The sequence below is a fragment of the Onthophagus taurus genome, chromosome 9, assembly GCF_036711975.1.
Source record: "Onthophagus taurus isolate NC chromosome 9, IU_Otau_3.0, whole genome shotgun sequence".
Classification (NCBI taxonomy): Eukaryota; Metazoa; Arthropoda; class Insecta; order Coleoptera; family Scarabaeidae; genus Onthophagus; species Onthophagus taurus.
The window spans coordinates 38,951-55,982 of NC_091974.1; positions in this window are offsets into that span (position 1 = coordinate 38,951).

The following is a 17,032-nucleotide window of genomic DNA, read 5'->3' on the forward strand; positions in this document are numbered from 1 at the left end:
GATGTCACTATTAATTAGTGAAAATTTTGTAATATATTTTCCGTTTGTTTTAGGTCCGATGAAGAGGGTTAGGGAAGAAATTCCAGGTACCTCAAGAGGCCCGTCATGTTCACCGTTCACCATCAGCGGGCAATTCCAACCGAACTCCGAAGCGACAACAACAGCGACAACGATAACAGCGACAACAGCAGCGACAACGATAACAGCGACAACAAACCAGCACTTCAACCGCCAATTCGAAGACGACCCCTTTCGTCTTAAAAAAACCTTTGAGGGTTTTTTTTTGTACATATTTTGTAAATAAATTATTTCGTTTTATTCAACAACTGTTGTTTCTTCTTCGGCGCAATCCATCCCCCGTAACAATTGGCGCCCAACGTATGGCCCGATAATGCCAAAAGGACCAACAACGAGAAGCCGTTCATTGTCGACACGGCCATATCCGACGAAGGAAGATTTGGCAAGCTCTTCAGAAGAAGAGGGGCCCACCCAACCGATTAAAGAAGAGAACAAAGGAAAAGAATCCCAAACGCAGAAGATGGGGAAGACCACCGAAGAACCGAAACAAGGCAGTGCGACCGTTCAGACACAGGTTTGCGCCCTGTCAAAGTTATTGGCCGAACATGTCTGCATCCCAAAAGCCGAGCCCCCGTGCTTCACCGGCGATTCCTTGGAGGATCCTGCAGAATTCATCAAGGTAATAAAGACATATTTCACTGACACCGGCATTCCATCAGCGGAACAAACAAAGAAAGCGACCAGTTTTCTTCGAGAAGATGCCGCTGTGTGGTGGAGTGCATTCGATGATTTGGAAATGTCCTTCGCGGAATTTCACCAAGCGCTGTTGGAAAGGTTGGAAAACCGGACGACGACATTGGAATGATGGTTGCCCTGCTGCTACCTCAGCTACAGCTGCACCTGTCCCCCACGCCGGCCAACATACACGAGTTGCGACACAAAGCAATTCGCACGGAGGCGCTTCTGAAGAAGTCGGGCCTCCTCAAACAACCCACAACACCATCTCCAAAGGGTAAGAAGACTCCTGAAGGGGACAACGAGGACCCCAAGAAGAAGGTGCCCCGATGCTGGTACTGCCCCGGGTACCATTGGAACCGTGACTGTCCCCTACAACGCAGCACCGGTTCGGGAAACGAAACGGCGGCCGTTCGCCCAGGACAACCCGGACGGCCGCAGTAATCTCCACATTGGAGGAACCTGGTTGCTCCAGCCGCTCGACTGTAATAATCGAGGTAGCAGGAAGGCGCAGCCTAGCTCTCCTGGATTCCGGCTCGACAAGCAACTTCGTCAGCTCAAGAGCCGCGTCTTATAAACCGCTGGGAGACACCTACGCCACCCAAGCGGACCCGAATGCCCAGCTGCCCATCCTCGGGAAGGCCGAAATCCAGTTCACCATCGGTGGACTCCAGTGCACCCAGCAGTTTTTGGTTTCTAACGACGCTTCGTGCCTTCCCCGACGTGTTTACCGACTCCCATAAGAGTACCACAGGGGCAACTCAGCACAAACTGGAGCTCACCGAAGGAGCAAAGCCGTTTCGACTACCACCATACCGCTGCTCCTATACCAAAAAGGAATTTATCGCCCGTGAAGTAGAGAAGATGTTGGCGGAAGGTGTCATTGAAGCCAGTCGTTCCCCGTATTCATCTCCGATCGTACTGGTGGAGAAGAAAGATGGGGCCAAGAGGTTTTGCGTCGACTACCGTCGATTAAACCAGCAAACGGTGGACGAGTCCTCAGCGTTGCCAATCATCCACGAGACGCTGCGGGACCTCAGCCAGGCTACCGTTTTTTCAAGCCTCGACCTGCGGTCCGGATATTGGCAAATCCCAATGGAGAAGGGGTCTCGACCCTTAACCGCCTTCACAACTCCCGACGGTGCCACCTACCAGTTTCGCGTCATGCCTTTCGGATTGAAGAATGCCCCGGCGACGTTCCAGAAGTTGATGACGCAAGAAGTACTCCCTGGATACCTCCGGAAATCCTGGGAAGAACACCTTAGACACTTACACCTGGTGTTTGAACGACTCCGGTTATCACCGGAAAAATGCCACTTGGGGGCAACAACCATCGACTACCTGGGTCACCGGATTACACCAGGAGGAGTGGAGCCCTTACCGAACCACGTCAACTCCCTCTGCGACGCATCGAGACCGTCCAACAAGAAGCAGCTGCGATCCTTCTTGGGACTGTGTAACTGGCTACGCGGGTTTATTCCACGCTGCGCCGAAGTGTTAACCCCGCTGACAGATCTCTTGCGGGGCCAGAAACAGTTTAAGTGGACAGCTGAAGCCGAGAACGCCTTTCTCGAGATTAAACAGCTACTGAGCCGCCCACTGCAACTTAGACGCCCGGACTTCACTCAACCTTTCGTGCTACAGACCGATGCCAGCGGGAAGGGAATTGCCGCGGTCCTCTACCAAGAACCGGGAAGGAAGATCATCGCATTTGCCAGCGCCAAGTTGTCTCCCACTGAGCAGCGCTACCATGCTAACGAACAGGAATGCTTGGCAGTCGTCTGGGCGATGCGATTTTTCCGACCGTACCTGGAGGACAGAAGATTCACCCTGCGCACCGACAGTAGAGCATTGTTATGGCTTGACACCCTAAAGGACCGGAACGCCAAGTTAACCCGGTGGGCGCTCCTTCTTCAGGAATATAAATTTGACGTACAACACGTCCCGGGGGAACAGAACGAACTCCCGGACTTTCTCTCGCGCCAACCCGGGCATGAGCCAACGACTCCTGCGGGTCACACAGCTGACGTCGACCGGATATTTCTTCCACCATCCGCCGAACAAGAACCAAAAAACGTCCGACCCCACATCGCATGTGTCGAATTCCCTGGGCTAGCAGACGACTTAAAAGACAGTCAACGACGAAATCCCCACAGCCAAAACCTGATTCGTACCCTGGACGGAATCAACGAGGCGGGTCCCGCAAACCCGGCGGAAGCTAGAGTCGCCGCCCAGTATTTAGTGCATGATGGGCTTTTGTGGAGACGACATCCCGATGGTAACCGATTGATCGTGCCACAGGACATGCACGACCAGGTGTTGCACGCCTACCATGACGCGTCCACCGCAGGCCATCCCGGAGCTGAGGAAACCACGAGGGTCATCCTGAGGAAATACTGGTGGCTCGGCGTAGAGGAAGACGTGGCCAGACACGTCCGGGATTGCTGGGCCTGCTCATCGCTCAAGCGGGGACCCCTACAGGAACGGGCTCCATTACGACCACGAGCGCCCACACAACCATGGGAAGTTTTGGCAGTAGACCTCATGGGCCCATACGTGAAAACACGAGATAACAACAGGTTTGTGTTCGTTATCACCGACCTGTTCAGTCGATGGGTGGAGGCGTTTCCGGCCGCTGTTGGGATACGAGTTACCGCGACCTGGGGAATGGTTTCTTGAGGGCCCCCAAGATGGTCAACAGCCAGCGGCAGGACGGGCCGAGAGAAGAAGACGAGCGCACAGGAACGAGCACCGATACCGCCAGCGATACGCTGGGGCTGTACCACCACCCAGGCGGTTCCTGCCAAGGCAGCTCGTAATGGAGCGGGCTCATGTAGCGACGCCGTTTGGTCCTCGTTGGATAGGACCCCACATGGTTATAGAGGAGGCCGGACCTACAACGTACTGGATCCGCAGACACCAGACTGCAGAGCGCAGCAAAGTCCACATCAACGACCTACGTCTGGCTCCTCCACCACATCGACACCCACCTGCGCAGCCCGAACCAGCGCCTTGAAGGAGGGGGTGTCACCAAGTACGAATTGAGCGCCGTTCGATCTGCTTGGCCATTGGTCGTCAACCCTACCTACGGATCGGACGGTCGCCAACCAACCACAACGCCCGGTTGATAGGGTTTTACCCAAGGGCGCCTATTTAAGGCGGCCGGGTTTCCATCAGCGGGCAATTCCAACCGAACTCCGAAGCGACAACAACAGCGACAACAGCAGCGACAACAAACCAGCACTTCAACCGCCAATTCGAAGACGACCCCTTTCGTCTTAAAAAAACCTTTGAGGGTTTTTTTTTGTACATATTTTGTAAATAAATTATTTCGTTTTATTCAACAACTGTTGTTTCTTCTTCGGCGCAATCCATCCCCCGTAACAAAACCAATCATTGGCGCAGACTTTCTTCATAAATTCGGTATCTTAGTTGATGTTAAAAACAAACGATTAATTGATTCAAAAACAGAATTATACTCAATTGGTACCAGTATCAAAACAAATGAACCAACACCAAAACTTTTTTCTTTCGAATCCATATATAGAACCCTTTTAAAATCATTCCCAACACTAACCTCTACACCGGATTTTTCTTCACCAGTCAAACAACAGACAACACACAAAATTATAACTAATTCTCATTTACCGTTTTGTCGTCCTCGACGTTTAGATGTACATAAACACGCAATAGCCAAAAGGGAATTTGATCAGATGGTAGCCGTGGGAATATGTCGACCCTCTTCTTCTTCAACAGCATCGCCTCTGCACATGGTCCCCAAAAAGGATTCCAATGATTGGAGACCATGTGGAGATTATCGACAATTAAATAACGTTACTATTCCGGACCGATATCCCCTTCCACATATTCAGGATTTCAACTTACATTTGAATGGATGCAGAATTTTTTCAAAAGTGGATTTAGTAAGGGCATATCATCAAATTCCGGTGGAAGAAGAAGACATTCCCAAGACAGCTATCACTACTCCTTTTGGTCTTTTCGAGTTTACTCGTATGCCCTTTGGCCTCCGTAATGCTGCTCAGACCTTTCAGAGATTCATAAATGAAGTTCTTTCGGGTCTCAACTTCTTATTCGTTTATTTAGATGACATTCTCATTGCAAGTCATAACAAAGAAGAACATTATTTACATCTCGAGAAGTTATTTGAACGGTTAAGTACATTCAATATCAACATCCAACCATCTAAATGTGTTTTTGGAATTACTTCCATTGATTTTCTTAGTCATCATATCACTAGCGATGGTATTCAACCTTCTAAGTCTAGGATTGATGCTATTTCAAAATTTCCCAAACCAAAAACATTGAAGGAACTACAAAGATTTTTGGGCATGATTAATTTTTATCATAGATTTTTACCGAAAATTTCTAATATTTTATCACCCCTTCATAATCTTTCATCATCGCTTTATTCAAGTAAACAAAAATTAATAACTGCTGTCACTTACCACAGACGCTTCTAATACAGGTATAGGAGCAGTTCTGAGCCAAATTATTGATGAAACACCGCAACCATTAGCATTTTATTCACATAAACTTTCTCCAAGTCAAGTTAAATATTCAACGTTCGACAGAGAGCTATTGGCAATATATTCTGCCATAAAATTTTTTAATCATTTCCTACATGGAAACAATTTTACAGTTTTCACCGACCACAAACCTATAACTACGGCAATATTTTCATCAACAGAAAAAACACCAAGACAAACCAGGTACCTAAATTACATAACACAATATACATCCGATGTGAGATACATTAAGGGAAATTCCAATATTGTTGCAGACGCTTTGTCCAGGACAAATATTGAATCCCTAAATTCTCAGTACCCCGATACACTTACACTTTACAAAGCTCAACTCACAGATATCGAATTATCGAACCTACTACATAAACAATTTTCTCGCACTCACACTACAATACCCTATCAGTTATTGCTACAACCCACAACGCTACCTGATATCAAATTATGGTGTGAAATATCAACGGAATCTCAGCGAATTTACATTCCGCAGCAATTTAGAGAAATAGTTATAGAAAAATTTCATGGTTTATCTCACCCTGGCATTCGAGTAACCATTCATTCAACAAAAACAAAATTCTTTTGGCCTCATATGTCGAAACAAATTCGTATTTGGACAAAATCATGTTTACAATGCCAGAAAGTTAAGATACAAAGGCATACAAAATCGCCAATTCTCAAAATCAAAGTTCCAAAAGTTCGATTTGAACACATTCACATTGATTTGGTTGGCCCACTTGTTCCATCTCTTGGATGTACTTATCTGCTCACGGTCATTGAGCGTTTCACACGGTGGCCAGAGGCTTTTCCTCTAAAAGATATCTCTGCAGCCTCTGTTGCAGATACTCTTTTCAGGCATTACTTCAGCCGTTTCGGTATTCCTATCATGATCACTCACGATCAAGGACGACAATTCGAATCACTATTATTTTCAAAATTCCAATTATTTTTAGGTACTCATCAAATACACACATCTGCTTATCACCCACAAAGTAACGGTATGATTGAACGATTTCACCGTACTTTGAAATCAGCGATTATTGCTCGAGGTAATTCTACTAGATGGAACAATGACTTGCCTTTGATTCTCCTAGGTCTCAGGTCATCCCTAAAGGAGGATTTAGGTTGCTCATCCGCTGAATTGGTTTATGGTCAGCAACTCAGATTACCAGGAGAATTTTTCATACCTACCGAACCATCAATTGAAACTGAACCATTATTATTGTTTAGGTTAGGACGTCTGAATAACACCACTCGTTTAGCGTGACTGCGTTTATTATAAACTCTCGTTGTGCTCTGACATGCATGCACATTGGGTTGCATACATGCTACATCCCCTTTTCTTTATAAGGTACAAATATTTTATCTTAAACGCTATACAATTTATAAAATAAAACAATTATTGTTTACAAATTTTCTGCTTAACCTACTATAAAGTCTTCATATCTTTTTGGTAACTTTTTGATTCTTTTTCCTCTACCAAGTTCACCTAAGTCTTGAATTTCCTCTTTCACTTCCTGTTTAATAACTTCCTCGTTTGGTAATTTCATTAAATGTTTTCTATTTCTTCTTATGTCTCCCTTTTCTGTCTCCACCATGTACGATCTCGGTTCCATTGTTTTCTCCTTTACCACTCCTTCCCTTTTCATATTCGTTATCCAAACTCTTTCTCCCACTTTTAGTGGTTCATTCGATTTAACTCTATGTCTCCGATTGTACTGTTTCCTCTGTTTCTCTTTTTCGATTTCAAATTTCTGTTTTACTTCATTATGATTTGGTGATTTCGGTTTTAATTTTGATTCTAATATTGGTAGACAGTCCCGTAATTTCCTTCCAAATAATAATTCTGCTGGTGATTGACCGCACTTTAGTGGTGAGTTTCTATAAATTAACAAAGCCATGTGTGGGTCTTCATTTAAACGAAAAACTTTCTTTACTATTTTAACAGCACTTTCGGCTTGCCCATTTGACTGTTGGTATTCGGGGCTACTGGTTGTCCATTCGAATCTGTACTCCTTTGTAAACTGTCGAAACTCGTAGCTGTCAAATTGTCTTCCGTTATCCGTTCGTACCTGGATAGGAATACCGTGATGGGACATAATATCCTTGAAACAAGTGATTACAGTTTTGCTAGTCATATTCTTGAGTTTTCTTACTTCAGGGTATTTTGAATAGTAATCTTGTACTACAAGGTAGTTTCTGTTTTTAAATGTGGCTATATCTGCACCCAAAATTTCCCACGGTCTTTTAGGTATTGTACTTGTTATCATTGGTTCTGTATTTGGATTTTTATCTTTTTGGCAAATTTCGCAATTTTGAATGATTTCGATTATATGACTTCTGATTCCTGGCCACCATATCGTCTCTCTGGCTCTTCCTAAGCATTTATTAATTCCTTGATGTCCTTTATGAATAGCTTCCAAACTTTTTCTTCTCAATGTTTTTGGGATTATTATTCGATCTTCGTATACTAACAAATTTTTTTCAATTTTTAATTTATTTGCGTATTTATGGTAACGTTTTAGCTGTTCTGGAATTTTATTTATTTTTGGCCAGCCCTTGGTAATGTATACTTTAAGTTGTTGAAAGTCTTGTTCTTCATCTTGTTTCTGTTTTAAGTATTTTTCGTCCATTATTTGAGATGAAATTTCTTTGATTATTGCGTTGACATATACATCTATTTCAGGTTCTTGTTGTAGGCAGTCAATGTCGACTTCTGGTTGATAAGTTGGGGCCCTTGATAAAGCGTCTGGAATGTAAAATTCTTTGCCTGAAACATATTCAATATTATAATTAAACTTAGACAATCTCATCCTGAACCGTTGTAAGCGGTTTGATAATTTGTTAATTTCTTTTGTTGCCAAGATTACGGTTAGTGGTTTGTGGTCCGTTCGGATTTGGAATTTAGCACCCAGTAGGTACTGCTCTAATCTTTCACAAGCCCATGTTACTGCAAAAGCTTCTTTTTCTATTTGTGCGTATCTCTTCTCCGTGTCGTTCAATGATTTCGAACAAAAGTATACGGGTTGCCACACGTCCTTGGACTGTTCCTTTTCCAGCACCGCACCCAAGCCGTACGATGACGCATCGGCTGAGACTCTTGTCTTTTTCTTGATTGAAAATTTAGCTAACACTTTAGGAGATGCTATTTCATCTTTCAGATTTTTGAAATCTTTTTCATGTTGTTCGTTCCATGAAAATTGTCTATCATTCTTCAGTAATTCTCGTATTGATGTGGTTTTCTCTGCTACATTTGGTATAAATCTGGACATGTAGTTAACCATTCCCAAAAATGTTCTCACTTCGGTCGTCGTTTTCGGGTTTGGATATTCTTTTATAGCTTTTACACTTTTCGGGTCTGCTCTGATTCCATTTTCGTCCACCAAATATCCTAGATATGTTGTTTCCTTCGTCATGATTTCGCATTTGTTTTTGTTTAAGGTCAATCCTTTTTCTCTCAAAGTTTTCAAAACTTTTCTCAACGTTTTATCGTGTTCTTCGGTTGATTTTGCAACAATTAAGATGTCGTCAGCGTGTGCAACAATATTGTCGGATCTTATTTCTTTCACTATGTCGTTTATCGTTTTTTGGAATATTTCTGGAGCTGAACTAATTCCAAACGGTATTCGTTTGTATCTAAACCGCCCGAATGGTGTAATGAATGTAGTATATTTTCTTGAACTTCTTTTCAATTTCAATTGCCAGAATCCTCTGGAAAAATCTAGTTTGGTGAAAATGTTCCCTTCTTGAAGTTTGCTTAATGTTTCGTCCACTGACGGTAGCTGATATAACTCTCTTTTTACGCTTTTATTTAATTCGGTGAAGTCGGCGCAAATTCTTACTTTATCTTTATTTTGTGCAATTACCATCGGAGCGCACCACTCTGATGGTTTTTCTACTTTTTCTATTATGTCGTCTTTTTCCATTTTATATATTTGTTTTTCTACTTCTTTCATCAAATGAATTGGCACTCTACGTGGCACTGTTATTGTGTACGGTTGTGCGTTATCTTTTAAATTTATTTCATATGTAAAATTTTTGAGTAAACCGATACCCTTGAAAACTTCTGGGTACTTTTCTGTTATTTCTTTTTTATATTTGTCATTAGATTTTATTACATCGATTTTTCCTATTTTTATTTGATCATTTTTCCATAAAGCTATTTTTAATTTTTCTAACGTTGGTCGTCCCAACAGATTTTCGTTCGTGTTTGCTACAAAACACTTGATTGTTTCATTTTCGGTTTTCCATTTAATAGGTAGTGTTATTTTTCCGTAAACTTTCAATTGATTATTTTCATTTCCCGGTCCTACCAATTTTATTTTTGTTGGTTTTAATTCTAATTGTTCTTTAAAATTATTTTTAAATGTTTTATAACTTAATATCGATTCGTCTGCACCCGTGTCGATTTTAAATAATACTGGTATTTTATTTATTTCTAGTGATAATTCCCACGGTTCGCATTTTTCGACTTTATTTATTTTTACGATTCTTTGAAGTTCGTATTTTTTTGATTCATCGCTTGAACTATTTTCACTTTCTGTTTCTTTATTTTTAGCTACCGATTTTACCTGTTTTGTTCTTTTAGTCCTACATTCTTTTGCGAAATGACCCTTAAATTTACATTTCTTACAAGTTTGATTGAATGCCGGGCATTCCCCGTTTGTTTTTACGTGTTTTGTTACGTCCCCGCATCTGTAGCATTTTTTTTCGCGATATGCGTTTTTATAGTTCTTGGCGCCGCTGCCATCGGACTGGTTTGTTTGTTTCCAATTCGATTTTGTTCGAAGCCGGTCTACTTGGAGCCGCCCGTCTCGACGTCTGTCCTCGCGCAATTCCGAGTTTTCGTCTTTTACTCTTTCGTCTTGCGTAATTTTATCAATTGCTTTTTGTAATGTTAATGATTCGTCCAATTGGAGATTTTCTGATAATTTATGGTTTTTAATACCGACTACTAATTTATCGCGTAGAAGTTCGCTTTCTAGTTGATCGTATTTACATGATTTTGCTAGATTCGTTAATTCACGGATATATTCCTCCGCTGTTTCGCCCTCGCGTTGGTTTCGATTGTTAAATTTCGCCCTTGCATAGATTAGATTATGAGTTTTCGTAAATTTCTCATCTAGAAACTCTTTTAATTCATTATATGTTTCAAAACTTTCTTCCGTTTTAAGGTTTGTTTGTAAAAATCGCGTGATTTCTGCTCCTAAATGGAGGCATAACGAATTTATTTGAATTGTTTCGCTTCGCTTATCTAAGTTTGTCGCGACGCGGTATCTTTCGTAGTGTTTAATCCATACTTGCCATTCATCTTTTATGAAACTGAATTTCTCTGGTACCGGAATGAAATTCGTAACCATGCTTGTCTCCGGCGTTTCTTCTTTTTTCTTTTGTTCTAGAGTTTTCATTTTCTCGTGTAGCTTTTTAATTTCTTCTTTCAACGCTTCCATTTTAAGAATTCTTCTTTTATTCTTCCGAATTTAATCAGATCACTTTTTCTTTTTACTTTCTGAATTTAATCAGATCGCACGTGGTTTTAACCTGACACCATGTTTAGGTTAGGACGTCTGAATAACACCACTCGTTTAGCGTGACTGCGTTTATTATAAACTCTCGTTGTGCTCTCACATGCATGCACATTGGGTTGCATACATGCTACAATTATCAAGTTTAAAATCATCCTTTGCTGACATTAAACCAGTTCAGTCAACCATACATTCCAGCCAAAAACCTTTTGTTCACAAAGAATTATTCAGGTCAAACTTTGTATTTGTTAAAATTACTGGAATTAAACCTACGTTGTCTCCTAGGTACGAAGGTCCCTTCAGAGTGTTGAAGAGATTTTCAAAATTTTTCGTTGTATTGAAAGACAATAAAGAAATAAATGTAAGCCTCGATTTGCTGAAACCGGCTTTCTTTTTGAACGAAAACGTTTCTCCTGAAGTCAACAATTTAATAATTAATAAAACTAAAAAAGTACATTTTAAATTTTAATTCAAATTTTTGACTAAATGTTTTCCCTCTTTCTGTTCTTTCTTTATAGCAGGGGAAGTGGATGTAGCGTGCTGTGGCAGCAGCTCCATTTAAAAACATAAAATTGTAATTCATTTGTTATTATTTTTATATTCACACACAATTGTTTTTGAAGCAAAACATAACAGACACAAAATAAAAAGTCTGCCAAAAGTTAATTTTATTATTGTATATTTATGTTGGCTAATACCTCATAGCCACAATCTGCTTACGTGAAGCGTTTCCTTAAGTACAAAAAACGTAATAAATGGAAGGAGTTCTGTAACAGCTTAAATAGGAACTCTTCTCCAAAAGTTGTGTGGAATAATATTAGGAAATTCAGTAACATTTCCAACACTTGCTCTGACATTCCAGAAGAAAAAATTTATGAAATGCTACAGTCTCTTTCCCCTCCATTTGTGGTTAATAAGATGCAGAGAACTGTTAGTGCTTCATCTTCACATTTTATTACATCACCATTCACATTGCACGAACTTTGCTTAACTTTTGCACATCGCAAATCTACTGCACCTGGTTTCGATAACATAACCTATAAGATATTAGAGCGTTTACCTGAAATTTTGTCCTTCTTACTCTCTATGTATAATGAAATGTGGGCAACGGGCAAAGATATACCGGAAATTAAAAAAGTTATAATTGTTTTAATCCCAAAAAGTGATGCTTCTGGAGGTAATCAATGTACTTTTCGGCCCATATCTCTTTTGTCTTGCATACTTAAGACTTATGAACGTTTAATCAAGGCTCGACTCGAGTGGTGGATGGAGGAAAATGGTATCCTGCCCTCTCAACAATTTGGTTTTAGAAGAACATTTAGTTGTATTGAAGCTGTAACTGATTTGATTACAGACATTCAGTTAGCACTTTCACAAAACAAATTTAGCGGTGCCATATTCCTAGATATGAAGGAGGCCTGACTGCGTTTCTTTGGAAGTACTGCAAAATAAACTTGTCAATCTTGGATTGCCTTCAATCACGGTGTGGAATATTTTAAATGTTTTTATGAATCGGCAATTATACGTTAGGGATCAAGGCGGTTCGCTACACGGCCCAAGGCTTTCATCAACCGGTCTTCCACAGGGCTCAATTTTAAGTCCGATTTTATTTAACCTATATACCATTGACTTTCATAAAGTTTTTGAGGGCAACGTTAAAACATTACAGTACGCTGACGACTTTTGTATCTTGTGCTCTAACAGCAGCCTTTCAGAATTACACAGTAACCTGAATGGTGCGGTTCATATGTTGGGTAACTGGATTAACAACAATGGAATGATTTTAGCGGAACAAAAATCTGCAATGGTCTACTTTGCAAGACACAGAAATTTGCCATCGGGAAGTATAAGTCTGGGTTCTTTTAGTTTCCCAATCCACAACTGCGTCCGTTACTTGGGTGTAATGATAGACAACAAATTAACTTGGAGGAAGCATATTGATAGCATAGTGCAAAAATGTGAAAGGTTTTTGAATGTTTTTCGGGTATTTGTGAAAGTTAAATGGGGGGCCGATATTCACGTGGCACACGGCTTTTATAGAAACTGTATTAGATCACATTTAGATTTTGGTTGTAGTATATTTGGTAACGCAAAAGAGAATCAATTGAAACGTTTAAGAATTATTCAGAGTAAAGCTTTACGCATAGTTTTGGGCGCCATGAATTCCACTCCGGTGGAAGCTTTGAATGTTGAAGCGGTCGAACCACCTCTTTTTTTACGAAGAAAAGTGCTGGCATTTAAACAACTCCTGAAACTAAATGTTTCATCGAATGGTGTTCTCCCGAAGAACATCCATAGACTTACAGTATCAACAGTGTCCGCTCGTTTTTGGAGAAGGAAATCTTTATCTCCCCTTGTTGTTGCTTACAGACAGCTCTTCCCAAACCTGCACAGGGTGCTGCATCGATCTATATTCCCTGCCATCCGATATTTTGATTATATTCAACCGATACATGTTATATTCCCTCATTTTGGTGATAACACATTACACAATAAAGGAATATTCAATCAGTTAATGAATGAGATTAAAGATAGTTTGATTATTTACACAGATGCGTCTAAGACATCTGACGGTTGCGGTTGTGCCTTCTTAGTACCCAGCTTGGGTACCCAGCAGTGGGTATCACATAAAATTAAAGTTGGACCCTCATAGTAGCATTTTCTCTGCGGAAGCATATGCAATCCTTGAGGCCCTGCGGTATGTTTTGTCAGTCCGTTACTCTGTCGTGTCAATATTGTCTGATTCTCAAAGTGTGTTGATGGCTTTAAGACACAAAAAACATTACACTACTCTCCACCCTTGCGTATTGGACATTGTATCCACTCTTGTGGCATTGTCGGAACAAGGAATTTCATGTACATTTATATGGGTGAAAGCACATAGCGGTATAACTCACAAAGAACTAGTTGACGTGTTAGCTAAGGAGGCGATACAGGATGGTAAGCACATTGATGTGGGACTCCACTCTGGAGAAGTTCATTCCCACTACAGAAATAAAGAAGAAAGAGAGCACTGGAAAGCATACTATAATAAAAGAATAACACAATATGCAGTTATACATCCTACTGTCTTGTTTCGCCAGTGGGACATGGGGGTTGAGGTGTCTCGTAGGTTTTCAGCTACTATTGCACCACTGAAATTTGGTTACGGTCGTTTTCCATCTCACTTGTATAAGATTAAGATTTGCGGATCTGCATCACATATTGTTGAGTTGTAAATTTCATGAGAAATACCGCTCAAGATTTATTAATGCGTTGCTTGCCTGTGGTTTTGTTTTGCCTATTAACATCGTTCATGTATTGAGTTGTAACCTGTTCAATGTCCTTTACATTATATATGAATTTTTGGTGAGGTCTAATATTGCGATCTTTATAAGAAGAACTTTATTAGAAGTATTTCTGGAACGTCATCTTGGAGCTACGTCATCGAAGGTCGTTTAAAAGTCACTTGGTATCTGTTGGTGACAGATTGGGTCATTCATAACCTCAATATTTTGGTATCATTGTTACTATTTCTTTTTGGAGAAGATTATTTTGGATTGGATTGGAATTGGAGTCGTAAAATACCATTTGGAGCTGTAAAAGGGATTTATTAAGGCTAAGTTGTATTTTTTTGTTTAATGTAAACTATTATTTTTTTGTGTAATATATGATTAATTGTTGATTAGAGAAGTTAGAGTTAACTTCTAAATTTTAAGATATTAATTGATTATCACCTTTTTTTATAAACTTATCAATTTATAGTATTCTTAATTATTTTCGGTTTTTTATAAGGTGAAACAATCTAAATATAAAATATAACGAAGTTTTGATTTTAGTAAAAATTAATTTATTTACAACTTAAATACAAGTAACTTTATTTTGTTTACATAAAAAAATTTCTTAAAATTAATACATTGTTTTGTGAGCATACTGCTGGAGAGCCGATGGGAGCCGAATGGAACCAACATTGTTTGGAGGTTGAATTTAATTTAGTCCCATCCTCTTCCGCAAATTCTAACGCAATATATGTTACTGTTGAATTATTATGGTAACGTGCTTCCAAAAATTGCTTCTTTTGAGTTCCCTTAACAAATATTTGATCGTAGGTGGAAATTAAGCCATCAATTACATTTAGACCTTCTGATTGATTTATCCACCCATCGTCATATAACAACCTGTGATGGTTGCGTTCTAAATATCTTACTAACCTCTGATCTTGAACGTATAATCGTTGGAATGGTATACTAGGCTTTAGGTGTAAATGCATAATGTAGTCGGTGGCGGTGATATCTAGAAGAGTAAATTCTGTAACTTCGAATTTAGAGTTGACATAAAACCCTTGAACGTCTACAACCGCACATCTGAACTTCATATTGTAAACTAATATATGAACACATGTTGGAATATAATTTATAATTGTGGATACCTCCCCAGTACATCTGATTTATTAAAACGAAATGTTGTTGAAATAAAGTTGTTTACAACCTAATCTATATTTGATTTATCATACCAGTTAAAGGTACATATTTGAAAACACGATCATGCAAGATTAAACAGTAGAGGGAAGTAGCATTAGGTATCTCTTCACTCGTTTCAAATTCAATGCGAATATCAACGGTTCCAACATTTAAAATATCATTTTGCCGTGAACAATCAATTACAATAATCGGTGAATGTGCTATAAATGTAATAATAAGGTGAATCTGTTAAACATTGGTTCTGCAAGTTCTTGATCGTAATAGGTCTTTGCGAAATTACAATACATTTCATATAAAACTGCAACTTGACCTGTCTAAAATTTTAAATTTAAACCTTCATATTTCTCACTATTTAAAAACACTTTCATGTCTGTTAAATTACATTGGTCAAATTGTGATGCAGAACGTAACGGATTATCTTTTCTATTAGTTTGAAATCTTAATATAAAGTAAAAACCATGTAAAAACTTCTAACTTGCATTTATTTATATAAAGTCGTACTAGTTTCGGGTTACCCCATCATCACCGACAACTATAAAGATTACAAACCATAAGATAACAAACATGTAAGGTGGTAAATATAATAGAGTGATGTTAATTCGAAAAATTTTTAAATGAATTAAGAGGGGAATCTCTTTTTTTTCTATTAAATAAAGTGATATCTTTCGGAATTTTTGGCTGACAAACTAAGTGTTCTTCCAATTTAATCTTTTGCGTAAGTTTAGAACATATATTTATTTATTTAAAAACACATTTGTTTATAAGAAATAACGCCTGCTATGTCCTTCAACAACGTTGTCACGTGAAGTGTCTAAATCGTTGGTTGACACGATATCCACCTTTGAGACGATTTGAAACTGAAAAATCAAATGGTGTTCTCTTCTATATACATGTGATTATCGTCTGAACTAGAATTAAGCAACAAAAAAAATTATTGACAAAATGGCGCCTAGTTAAATCAAAATAACCGATTTTGCTCTTAAAATCGGTAAGTTTATTGCAACAAAAGCATATGTATATAAGGTATCAGTTTCTCTGTAGGTCAAACGATAGAAAGGTGCTTTCTGAATGTACAGTTAAAATTTCAAGCCAATCGATTGAGTAGTTATTTAGAAATCATGTCAACCAGTTGTAAACAGTACGTTTCGAGAAAAACGCATTTAAAGTTTTAAGTACAATTTGTGAATTTATATTCAATACTTACGGCTAATCTGCTATACCAGGGCCGTACACTATTCCTTCTTCTTGCTCGTTGAAATCTTCTTGCTCCTGTTGATGCAATCTTTGTTGAGTACGAGCTTCTTTTGTCGCTTGAAGGTTGCGGCGAGTCGATTGCTCCAAACGCTTTTCATCCCGAGAGTTGGCATAAATTTTAGTCTGCTCACCAATTTGAATTCCCATTGTTTTCATAACTTTTAAAATAGCAAAACAGCCTTCATTAAAAATGCTGGCTGCTATATAAGCGGATATTTCAACTGTTTTTAAACCACAGTGTAGATGTTTGGGGGCTAAACGCCAAACAGTAGAATTGAAGCTTTCATTATTATTTTGAGTTTCACCACCCAAACATCTTTCTAACAATTCTTTTGAGGACAAGTCTTCATATATTGGCTTTATAGCGGTTGCAACATCCGGATGAAGTGTCGGTTCGTGGTCGAATTCATCCAGTTTTCCCTTGGCTTCGGCTTTACGCCATTTACACCAACTCTCTGGTCCAATTGGGCAGTACATATGCTGCGGATTTTCGTTTGACGAT